General features: G+C 38.5%; 1 protein-coding gene and 1 long non-coding RNA gene across 3 annotated transcripts in view; both read right to left on the reverse strand.

Annotated features, from left to right (window-relative positions):
* LOC132378545 (dysbindin-like) overlaps nucleotides 1-13414 on the reverse strand; it is a 237410-nt gene that overhangs the window by 98193 nt on the left and 125803 nt on the right. The gene's annotated exons all lie outside the window — the stretch shown is intronic.
* Nucleotides 1905-8380, reverse strand: LOC132378548 (uncharacterized). The gene is made up of 2 exons (XR_009507101.1): nucleotides 5747-8380; nucleotides 1905-5462 (listed from the first exon to the last, which is right to left on the reverse strand). It is a non-coding gene; the product is annotated as an uncharacterized LOC132378548 (long non-coding RNA).

Below are 13414 nucleotides of genomic sequence, written 5' to 3' on the forward strand. Positions count from 1 at the left end.
TGCTTACCCGATGCCCCACTCCCACTAGGCAAGACTGTGGCTTTGAGGCCCAGTCCTTACATATAAAAGCAAATATAGAATATTAGTTAAAACACAACCAAATATATACGTATATAGTCCAGACCCCTCTGTCCATTTTAAATCTCCACAACTATGTTACGCCATCCCTGGTAGAGCACGTTGGCTGGAACACCCATTCCTCTGGTGGCTGAGAAGTGCATTGAGGGCTGCTTTAAAAATCTGCAGTCTGTTGAGCGAAGCTCTAGGAGGGCAGTTCCGACTCCATTCTGGACACCCGCCACACTGTCCCCAGTGAAGCCCAACAACTTCGCTCACTCACTCCAGGTGGCTGCAAACAACTGCCACCAGCTACAACTGAGGACTAGGCTTGCATCTTGCATCCAATAAATCAGCGCATCAAACTTGTGATGTACCACATTGATAATATGATAGGACCTTGTGCTTACCCTGAAGAAGCAGCTGCGACTGGTCACGCTGCCATCTTACCGGAATAACTTTAAAATCTAAACATTTAAATTTTTAAACATTTGTTGAGCTAAAAAGGCATCTAACATTCAGACTGGGCATCACACTAGAAAGAATGTGATGGTCCTATAAATTAGCATATGAGCAGACAGCAGTTCCAGAGACAAAGGATTTCAGCCACAAAATTGGGTGAAAGGACTGGTAGTTATTTTTCCCTTTGGAAAAGATTGAGAAATGTGCAAGATAACCTGTTGTTGTACTGATCCTATCTGCAGATGGGTGCAGAAGCAGGTAAGATTAAAAGGGAACAGATGGCAAGGCAGAAGGGGAAGTTAGGAAGGGTGGAATATGAGGAAAAAATAAAAAACAGCAGACAGTGGTTATCATCTGGAATTTACTGACTACAAGGGTAGTGTGAACAGCTAATTAGACCTTTCGAAGAACTAGCTAGACACTTGAGGTAAAATAAACTGTGAGGTTATGAAGATGTAGCCAGGAAAGGGGAATGACAAGATGCATAAAGAGATGGGATGCATCTTTTAGGTTGATTGGTCTCCTTTTGTGCAATTATGAATCTATGAATATAATCTATAGATCTATCATCTGCAGTTATGACTACAAGTTGTTATGTCCAGTCTACAGAAGATAAAAACACATTTTTAAAATTAAACAGTTACTTTTGTTATTTTTCTGTCAGTTTCCTCATTTATACTTTGTTGAACCTGTAATCAGTTTGATGGGGACAGATAATCTATTCCCAGCAGCTTCTACTTGTTTTTTTCTTGACTCCATTCAAACTGGTTTAAAATTTCAATTTTCAAATTCTTTCCTAGCTGTAGGCATTCCTTAATTTACAAACATTCCCTTTAATTCCATCAGCTCTGTGGGAACACAACTTTAATAAATAAATATATACTTTGTTATAAAGGAACAGAATTCTACTCTCTCCCTCCAAAGCGTATTGTATTTCAGCAAGCTCTTGTTATTTATAAACTTTCACTTAATGAAATGTTTGCCAGGAACACATTCTTCTCACTTTACCTTACCTTTACTTTCATTTTGCCCAATTTTTCTCATAGACAGATATGCTGGATTTATATACCCAAGTTACAAGAGGGGTGTGATTGGCAACTAAATATTCCTGGATTTTGTTGCTTCAGGTGTGATAGAATCGGAGGGACAAGAGGGGGAGGTATTGCATTGCTTGTCAGAGAAAATATTACAGCGGTGCTCCGGCAGGATAGATTAGAGGGCTCGTCTAGGGAGACTATTTGGGTGGAATTGAGGAATGGGAAAGGTGTAGTAACACTTACAGGGGTGTATTATAGACCACCTAATGGGGAGCGAGAATTGGAGGAGCAAATTTGCAAGGAGATAGCAGATATTTGTAGTAAGCACAGGGTTGTGATTGTGGGAGATTTTAATTTTCCACAGATAGACTGGGAAGCCCATACTGTAAAAGGGATGGATGATTTGGAGTTTGTAAAATGTGTGCAGGATAGTTTTTTGCAGCAATACATAGAGGTACCAACTAGAGAAGGGGCAGTGTTGGATCTCCTGTTAGGGAATGAGATAGGTCAGGTGACGGAGGTATGTGATGGGGAGCACTTTGGGTCCAGTGATCACAATGCCATTAGTTTCAATATAATTATGGAGAAGGATAGGACTGGACCCAGGGTTGAGATTTTTGATTGGCGAACGGCTAACTTTGAGGAGATGCGAAAGGATTTAGAAGGAGTGGATTGGGACAGTTTGTTTTAATAGGAAGGATGTAATAGAGAAATGGAGGTCACTTATAGGGGAAATTTTGAGGGTACAGAATCTTTATGTTCCTGTTAGGTTGAAAGGAAAGGTTTAAAGTTTGAGAGCCATGGTTTTCAAGGGATATTGGAAACTTGGTTTGGAAAAAGAGACCGACAATAAATATAGGCAGCATGGAATAAATGAGGTTCTCGGGGAATATAAAGAATCTTAAGAAAGAAATTAGAAAAGCTAAAAGATATGAGGTTGCTTTGGCAAGTAAGGTGAAAATAAATCCAAAGTGTTTCTACAGTTATATTAATAGCAAAAGGATAGTGAGGGATAAAATTGGTCCCTTAGAGAATCAGAGTGGACAGATATGTGTGGAGCCAAAAGAGATGGGGGAGATATTAAACAATTTCTTTTCTTCAGTATTCACTAAGGAGAAGGATATTGAATTGTGTAAGGTAAGGGAAACAAGTAGAGAAGTTATGGAAACTATGATGATTAAAGAGGAGGAAGTGCTGGCGCTTTTAAGGAATATAAAAGTGGACATACATGGTAAATGGTAGGGCATTGAAGAATGCAATAGAACTGAGTGATCTAGGAATAATGGTGCATAGTTCCCTGAAGGTGGAATCTCAAGTGGATAGGGTGGTGAAGAAAGGTTTTGGTATGCTGGCCTTTATAAATCAGAGCATTGAGTATAGGAGTTGGGATGTAATGTTAAAATTGTACAAGGTATTGGTAGGACCAAATTTGGAATATTATGTACAGTTCTTGTCATCAAATTATAGGAAAGATGTCAACAAAATAGAGAGAGTACAGAGGAGATTTACTAGAATGTTACCTGGGTTTCAGAACCTAAGTTACAGAGAAAGCTTGAAAAAGTTAGGTCTTTATTCTTTAGACCGTAGAAGGTTAAGGGGGTGACTTGATAGAGGTATTTAAAATTATGAGAGGGATAGATAGAGTTGACGTTGACAGGCTTTTTCCTTTGAGAGTAGGGGAGATTCAAACAAGAGGACATGAGTTGAGAGTTAGGGGGCAAAAGTTTAGAGGTAACATGAGGGGGAATTTCTTTACTCAGTGAGTGGTAGCTGTGTGGAACAAGCTTCCAGTAGAAGTGGTAGAGGCAGGTTCGATATTGTCATTTAAAGTAAAATTGGATAGGTATATGGACAGGAAAAGAATGGAAGGTTATGGGCTGAGTGCAGGTTGGTGGGACTAGGTGAGAGTAAGTGTTCAGCACGGACTAGACGGGCCGAGATGGCCTGCTTCCGTGCTGTAATTGTTATATGGTTAAGTGTTTTTCACAATGGAGTTTGACAAAACCAGCATTTATTTTTGCATTACTAAACTGTGCTGCCTCCACATTTTCCATATCCAAATTTACAGCCCAACTTTGAAATTCCTGAACAATGCCATCAAATGCTTCCTGCCAACTATATACTATCCCTTCCCCAACATCAGTTTATTATCTCTTTTGCAACCATATTTGTTCTTTCTGAATTCCTTTATGTTCTCACTTATATGGTGACTCCCTTCCAAAAACTATCTAGGATAGATATGAAAGGTCTAGATCCAGTTGATGGAGAAGTAAACAATAAAATTAATTTTATTTTGAGTTCCCTTTTATCTCTAGTTGGTAGAAATTAAAATCAATCAGACTGAACTCTAAATTGAATCCACAGGTTTTCTGAGAAACCTGATATATTATCCCGAAGGCTTTCTTTGATGTCAGACTATTTTTATTTATTCATTTATGGAATATGGATACAGAAAATTCTGCAATTATTATCCATCCTTAACTGATCCTGAACTGAGGATGCTTTTAAGAGTCAAAAGTATTAATAGTAAAGGTCATTACTGAACTAGATGTGTTTTTTTACAGCAATTAGGTGGTTATTAATGCAGTTTTGTTTTTCATGTCTAATTACTGGAATTTAAATTTCACAGTTGCCATACTGGAGTTCAAATTTATGTCTTTGGATGAATGCTCTAGAATAGAAGCTCCTTTCACTATACTACTTAGCTTAATGTCTTCATTTGGAGATATAGTCCCCAGACACAATTGGCCTTGCCCAACCATTGTGGTCAATACTCAGTTGTACCATTAAATTCCACATGATCCAATTCCACCTATGTCTTAACCTTTAAGCATAAAGTATTACGTTGGGTTCAACAATTTTTCTCTTTGGGCCCTCTTTCATATTTTTCTTATACTTTATCTGGTCTGTCTATGCATTTAATCTCCCTTGAGATTTGTGTTGGGTTAGCAGTCCCTAAAACTCTGACCCACATATGTTCAATACTAACTCTACTATTACTTTCACAGGATTTAAAAATGCATTGTTCAATCCATCTCGACCAGAGAACTTATCTTTTACAGGTTAAATATTAATATGACTCACTTTTTCCAATTTTGAATTAGGTCAAGCAGTACAGAAGTTTATAACCCAGAGGTATTGTATTACAAACTGAAAATATATTACAAAAAGTGAACCAGGTCGCCTCATTAGTCTATGACTATTATTAAAACCAAACTACAACAAAGGAGTACTGTCTATAGCAGGAAGCTGAATCTGGCTGTCTTAAACAGAATATATCAACCTAATTAAAAAAATTACAGAGCAGCAGAATCAACAATTTCTTTTCACTTCAGTACCATGTTGCTTCTCAAATCACTCTCTCTCTCTCTCTCTCTCTCTCTCTCTGGCTATCCTTAGGATGATGATGGTTCCTTTCAGTCAGTCAGTGGGCTTTGATATGGCATCCTGCAGAGGCTGTACAGGCCGATCCCTAACAGGCACTGCTTGCCACATACTTGGCAGGTGAGGCCTGGAGGGGCAGCAGGGGCAGAAGCTCTTTTGTGGTGCTTCCTGTGCCTTTCCTCTGTTGCCTCTATGAGCTTGTTCTCAGCAGCGTCCACACCTTTTCTGATGGTGTCCCTCCACTGTGAGCGATCTTGAGCCAGATCCTCTCATTTTGATGGGACAATGTCAGCTTTCTTGAGGCTCCTGTGCAGAACATCCTTGTACTGTAGTTGCTGGCCTCCTCGTTTTCGGGTACCACTGGACAGCTGGCCGTAGAAGATGTCCTTGGGTAGTTGTACTGTTCTCGCACAGGTGTAAAAGAAGTCTGAACTAAACACCAAGCATAAACCAGTCAATGAGGCGATCCCAGTAAGATTAACCGTTTACTGTTCACTCTTCCACATTAACGTATGGTGAAAACTGTTGATAAAATAATACAAAATATATACAGTATTTGTTTCCTTCTTGACATCACATTTACATCATAAATACTTGCAAAAGTAAAACTACAACTATATTACAGTAAAGTGCAACATACAGTCAGAATCTACCTACGCCATCGACTGGTTTTAAATACACTTCAACACAAACTATCCGCAACTCTTTAAATAACAAAAAACATAAACTTTATCAACCGTCATTACTTTTAACAGAATCAGCGTTAACATTTTTAATTCAACACATCGATTATCTCATGAACTTACGGCGTTGCTTCACTAATGTTTCTAGTGCGTAGAAAGAAAACTTTTCTCGCGCTGATCCTGCTCACATAAGCCTCCTCCTTCCCGTTTCTCCAAACCGGTATTTTCCCACAAGACGCGGCGAAACCGGGTGTGACGTCATCGCATGCCGCGATATATCACAGACAACGAATTTACTTTAAACAACCTTAACTTTAACTAGAAAACGATAACAAATGAATTACTAAAGCGAAAATATAATAAACTAAACAAATGCCTTAAAGGCAACACAATAGTGTTCCGTCAGGCATTCTGAAAAGATGTCCTGCCCAGCGCAGTTGGGCTCACCTCACCAAGGTTGAAACTGCTGGCATTCCAGCTCATGAGAGGACCTCGGTATTGGAGACCTTGTCTCGCCAGGTGATCTTCATCAGAGAACGTAGGTGACGCTGCTGCAGTTGATCAAGCTGGCGTAAGTGACTCTGATATGGGCACCACATCTCACATCCGTATAGCAAGGCTGATATGACAACGATCCTGTATACCTTGCACTTGGTGGCCAACCTGATGTTCTGTTTACAAACTCGGTCTTTCAGTTGACCGAAGGCAAAGCAGGCTTTTCTGGTTCTTGACTCAATCTCTACATCCAAAGACGCAGAGGATGTTAATATGCTGCCCAGGTAGCAAAGCTTGTTGACAGCACTGAAACAAGTGTCATCAATGAGGGCAATTGGTTCTTCATAGCTTGAGCCAGGAGCCAGTTGGTATAGAACTTCAGTCTTTTTCAGGCTGATTGTCAGTCCGAAGCTTTTGGCTGTACTGGCAAAGCGACTGGTGATCTCCTATAAGTCTTCAAGAGAGTGGGCAACAGTGCCCAGTCATCAGCAAACTGTAGCTCATGTGCCACAACGTCCCTGACTTTTGTTTTTGCTCTCAGCCTTGCGAAGAGCCTGCCAACAACCCTCACTTGTAGGAAGATCCCTGACTTCAGGTCTGATGTGGTATCCTGCAGAACAGCAGCGAAGAATAGTCCAAACAGAGTAGGAGCCAAAACACAACCCTGTTTTATGTCGTTGCTGATGGGAAATGGGTCTGACAACTCACCACACATGTTGACGTGGCCTTCCGTGCCTTCGTGGAACTGACGGATGATATTGGTTAGGCGTGGCGGAGGGCAACCGAATTTTGGTAGGAGCTTCCAGAGGCCATCTCTACCAACAGTGTCAAACGCTTTGGCTAGATCAATAAATGTGACATAGAGGCTTCTCTGTTGCTCAACACATTTCTCCTGGAGCTGCCTCAGTGAGAAGATCATGTCCATTGTACTATGGCCTGTTGAAAAACCACATTAGTTTTCTGGAAGGATGCTGTCACTGATGTTGGACGCCAAGCGTCTAAGGATGACCTTCGCAAGGCATTTTCCCACAACTGACAGAAGAGAGATGCCACGGTAATTGTTGCAGTCTCTCTTATCTCCCTTGTTCTTGTAGATTGGTCACAATTGATGCATCTTTGAAGTCTTGTGGTAGTTCTGCAGCTCCCCACAGCTTTGTGAACAGCTGGTGTAGGCATGATGTCAGTGTGTTACCACCATACTGGTAGATCTCGGCTGCGATACCGTCAGACCCTGATGCTTTGTAGGTTTTAGCTGTTCCATGGCTTTGATGACCTTGTGAAGAGTAGGGGGAGCATCTAGCTCTAACAGTACGGGTGAAATAGCTCAAATAGTATCATCTAAACTATAATTTTATAGGAATTGGTTATCTCATTGAATCTATGACACAATTTTTTGTTCCAGGTCATTCATATCAAGAAACAACACACTAATTCCCTGTGTATTAAATTTCTCTCTTAGAATCCCTCTTTTCTAGCTACCAAATCTGCAAAGGAAGAAGTCAGAGAGACAGACAGATAAAACCAGTGAAGTCACAGTAGCAGTAGAATGACAAGAGAAATGTGAGGAGGGATCAGTGCATGCAATTTAGGGAGGTTCTTCCACCTTTGATTATACTACAGCTTTTACAATATTTTAAGTACTTATTGGTCTACTGTAGCATTACTTATGGGAATGAGACTCATGTTCACTGTTAGTGGAGTAAAGTTAGAAGGCAGGAATCACTGGAGTACATCTACAGAGATTATTATAGCACTACATATTATACAGTATTATACTTCCAATGGTTGAATTAAAAAAATGGATTGACTGGAAGGCAAGCACTTCTCTGCAGTATAAACTGACAAACCAAAAAATTAGCCTTCGTTGATAATTGGGAATGAACAATCCTAGTGAATCCTATCCACTGGCTCAGTCATTATTACTTGGTATCTTAATTTAACATGGGTACGAAATTTTGACTTCAATAAAACTCATCTTTTAACTTACACATGATGACTGAAAATATATACAGCTCAGCTTACAATAAAGAAGAAATGGAAGAAAACAAAATGGGGGAACATGTGAACCTCTAAACACGAGTTAAAATTCAGAGGAAAATATTAGAACAACCAATTCAGAAATCAGGACAACAAATTCTACTTGATTTAGCTGTAAAGAAAATTTACATTAATCAAGTTGATTTCAACTTCTGTTTATCGCACAATATTCAATCTGTACACACAAGAGAAAATAAACAACTGTAATGTCATCAAAATAATGATGTTACATACCTTGTTACCTCACAGTGGTGTCAAAATAACTACAGCTAAATATTAACAATGCTGGAAATCTTAACAAAAAACAGCAACTGTTAAAAAAAAAGTTCAAGGAATGGGGCACCATCTGTACACAAAGAAACAGTTAATGTCATCAAATTTCTTCAGATCTGGGAACAGCTTTTTAAATATTCCCAGTTCTAATGAAATACCATCAAGCTGAAAGGTTACCTCTGTCTTGCTGACATTTTTGGCATTTTATGCTTTTGCTTCAGGTTTCCAGCATCTACAGCATTGTACTCATAAGACCATAAGACTATAAGACAAAGGAGCAGAAGTCGGCCATTCAGCCCATCGAGTTTGCTCCACCATTTCATCATGAGCTGATCCAATCTCCCCTTTAGTCCCATTCCCCTGCCTTCTCACCATAACCTTTGATGCCCTGACTACTCAGATACCTATCAATCTCTACCTTAAATATACCCAATGACTTGGCCTCCACTGCCGCCCGTGGCAACAAATTCCATAGATTCACCACCCTTTGGCTAAATTTTTTTTTTCACATCTCTGTTCTGAATGGGCGCCCTGCAATCCTCAAGTCATGTCCTCTCATACTAGACTCCCCCACCATGGGAAGCAACTTTGCCACATCCACTCTGTCCATGCCTTTCAACATACGAAACTTTTCTATGAGGTCCCCTTCATTCTTTTAAACTCCAAGTAGTACAGTCCAAGAGCGGTCAAGTGTTCCTCATATGTTAACCCTCTCATTCCCGGGATCATTCTAGTGAACCTTCTCTGAACCCTCTACAACGTCAGCACATCCTTTCTTAAATAAGGATCCCAAAACTGCACACAGTATTCCAAGTGAGGTCTTACTAGTGCCTTATAGAGCCTCAACATCACATCCCTGCTCCTATACTCTATTCCTCTAGAAATGAATGCCAACATTGCATTCGTCTTCTTCAGTAACACACTCAGTAGCACATTCTTCGGTAAAGTGGCTTGGAATTAAAAGGAAGCTAAATGAGACCTTATAAAATAATTCATAAAAAAGATTTAAAAAATAGAGCAATACTCTATTGGTAAAAAGGGTAAAGGAAGGGTCGAATTACAGAATTGACTTCAATCTTGACAAGTCACATTGGGGCAGAATTTTTTTTAATAACAGAATCAAGAGATGGTATAATTAACAATGTTAAACAACTAAATTAACTTGAAACTATAACTGAGTTATCCAAAACAAAAGATTAGAGCAACAAATACAATTATTTGTGATTGTAAGCACAAATTCTGCAAGTGCTGGAAATCCAAGTAACATACACACACAAAATGCTGGATAAGCTCAGCAGGTCAGGCAGCATCTATGAGAGGATTAAACAGTCAACATTTTGGACCAAGACCTTTCATCAGAACTGGAAAGGAAGGGGCAGGAGCTAGAATAAGAAGATGGGGGGGGGCAGAGGAGTATAAGATGGCAGATGATAAGTGAAACGTTGGTTGAGTAGGGGAGGGGGAAGCTGGGAAGTGATAGATGGAAGAGACAAGGTCTAAAAATGGAATCTCATAGAGAAGACAGTAATTGTCCTCTTTTCAGAGAGGATGTGATTATATGCAACAACTTAGTAAGTTGATATAGTTACTCTATACTTCAGTATTTTTAATTTACTGAATCAAACTGCAATCACTGTCATGCCCAATTAAGGTTACAAGCCCAAACCTCACTAATTTAAACTTGTGTAACATACATGCTTACCCTCAGGTTAATGCTGTTCCTTACCATGCAATTAATTTTACAAATAGCTTGTGCTGGAAATAAAAGTACTAATCAAAGATTTTTAAACCATTCAAATTGGCAGGTCTTACTCCTGCTTTTATCATTGACAAAAAAGCACAAACTAAAAATACTGTGCATCACATGGGTATGATTATTTTCTCATCTACATAAAGATAAGCACAATGTCTCTTCTCTTAAGCAGTGCTAGCTAACAAGTGAAATAGAAACAGCTTTGTTCGGGTCACAAGACAACAGCCATGGCAGCGCCTTTAGAATGGGGAGAACAGAGGTACCAATAGCCAAGAGCAGAATAGACACTCAGCAAAACAACTTAAAGAACCAAATGCTGAAAAGCATGTACAGAAGTATACAAAGGACAACTAAAATACATAATAAGTGAATGGAAAGACTCTGAACTTAACAATGAGATGCAGAGATGCTGCATATGCATGCCTTAAAACCATCATACTGAAATAGCTAGAGAAACTTTCCTGCAAGAGAAATAGGTTTGGTAATGCTCATAAACTTAATAAGCAGATATACAGTAATAGCTAAAACCAGAGTTAATTACCAGTGATTCTCAGGTAAAAGCTGTGTACAACACTTTGCCTCTGAATTAACCGAAGCAACAGAGCAGGAATGGGAATCATTCAGACATGTGAAGGAATTTTGATTTTACTTTGCTTTTTAAAAATACTTAAATTCCCATCCTCCAATTTTTTTTATATCACTACAGAAAATGACACACAATCTGAAGCAAACATCTTAGAATTATTCATTAAGCTATAACACTGATTGTCCAAATTTAGGTTCCTAAACACTTACTAAAAGTTTATCTAATGTTTCAATAGATAACTGACATATGAGCATACACATGGTGCAAATTGTGGCAGCATATTACATGGAAAGTACAAAAAAATTTAAAAATAACAAATGCACATTGAATGGTAGCACTAGTTTCTCAATTTTTTATAGCACTAACTATAAGTAGAGTAACACATCATTCATAATGATATAAAACTCAAATCTCAACACCGATATACATTCATATCCTTAAAAATGCTGGATCCCCCCCCCCCACAGAATTAATAGTTCTAAGACTAAACAAAATAGTTCCTCTATTTTAGTGATGGCATTGAACATTATTCCTCAATCTCTCTTCAACATGGTGCTATTGCATATTTAGCATCTAACCAAGGCAGCAGAAAGGATATTTTCAGAGTACACTAAAATGCCATACAAGAAACAAATGACTAGAGGACCACAGAAGGAAAAAAAATATAGAAACAGTCATAAATTTTACACATGACTGATTTTTAGATCTTATCCTGAAATAGGTTCACATCTTTGGTCTGTGACTTAGGGAGTTTATGAATTCAAACCTTACTATTTAAAATAAGCCAAGACTGATACAACACAAATAAATAACTTTTAAGATTCAGAGACATCTAACAAACTGTTCTAAAAATGCTGTTTCTCCCGCTGCTGCAGGTTATATAATTCACATTAAAAGATAGTCAGTCCATTTTAGCACCAAATTCAAAATTAATTTTCAACAGCTTTCCCAATACTCTGCAGTTCTCCCCCCCTAATGTTTCTCTTTCTCTAAACCAAAGATTTAACAAACAAAATACTGTCACTGAAATTTGTATTTACTGAATATATGCCACTCATTATGGAAATTTCCTAAATGCTATTCTAAATAAATCTATCTGTACTGACAGCATTACCAAGGTTTCATGGCAGACTAGAATTGAAACAGCTTTCATAATATAACACATAGTTGCATGCAAATATTTTCTTTCATAAGTAACACAAAAGAAAATGCATGAATGCAGAAACATTATTTGTTCTGATCTTGCTCTGTATTGTACAAACAGCACAAATTATAACATACTGAATGACCAGTTTCTCCCATGCTCCTGATCTAATAAACAATAAAACAGTCTTCTGACAGACCAAGGTTTAACATCCAGAGCAAAATTTGACACAACTGAGTGATCTAACGTACAGGAGTTCCTTTCACCGGTCTCTGCAGATCCTGGAGCTGACATTACTGCAGGAAGCAATGTAAACAGAAGCACTGCATTGGACGAATCACAATCTCAGTTAACAAGCTGCTTTGACAATCTGCATCTTCCAAATAAAAAAAAAGGACCAAACAGAGTGAGACTGTGGGTGTCAGATGCAGCACAAACACTGAACTGTCAGTTCTCCACAGCTCAAGCACTAGAACATCCAAAGTCTGAACGTGATTTGCAGGATACACAGTAGTGGCTGGCATTCATGCTGGAATATACCACAACTGTTTTAAAGGGTAGGGAATTACGACAATGTCATTATGCAATCAATCATTAAAGAAACTAAATCCACAACTTAACTGACCACATAAATCAAGAATCCAGGCTTTAAAATATAAGAGCATAAAATGTTCACAAATTAATCTACAATTTTGTTCATAGTTCAACTGAAATCAATGATTACACCTTGCCAGTACAGATTTCTTGTGGTCCAGTGGAAATGTTTATAGGCTGATTTGAAGGCAACAAAATCCTGCCAACTTTTGTTGCAATGCATCTAATCTAATTCAAAATTAATATAAAATATATTTTTAGTTTTGGTCCTTCAAGTTAATTCAGCAGCTCATTATGAGAGAAAAATGTCAAAGGAGAACAATGGCAATTTTTAAATCTTCTTTTTACCAAAAATGTTAATAGATTAAGAAGCTGTATTGAATGTGGCTCCTTTTACTGCATGCTCCACTTCCTTATTTCTAAATTATGCTGTGTGACAAGGCGGCACAGTAATGCTGCTGCCACAAAGCTCAAACAACCCAGGTTCAATTCTGCCTGGAAACGATGGCGCCAGAGGTTTTTGCAGACCCAAGCATTGTGTTAGTTTGGTCCACCATTCCATGGCATCATGAGTATCTTGAACCCAAATCTACGTATTTGTTTTGTCCCATTAAAAAAATCGTAAAGCTAGTTGCATAATTTAAAGTACCTTGCAACTTCACTTCCAAAGGTATGGCTCAAATTTTTACATTTTATCCCCTGTTCTGGTCCCCCAACTAAATGAAAGATGACCGTTCAGCAAAATGTCCACCATAATTACATCTCATAATCAATAGTAATGCAGAAAAAGTAGTGCATGGAAAACTTTCCTAATTATGAGCTAAATTAATTATTTTTAAGCAGTACAAGGTGAGTAATGTCATAAACGTACAAACACTGTAGGAAGCCACTCCGCCTTTTGAATCTATA

Source organism: Hypanus sabinus, chromosome 20, assembly GCF_030144855.1.
Source record: "Hypanus sabinus isolate sHypSab1 chromosome 20, sHypSab1.hap1, whole genome shotgun sequence".
Classification (NCBI taxonomy): Eukaryota; Metazoa; Chordata; class Chondrichthyes; order Myliobatiformes; family Dasyatidae; genus Hypanus; species Hypanus sabinus.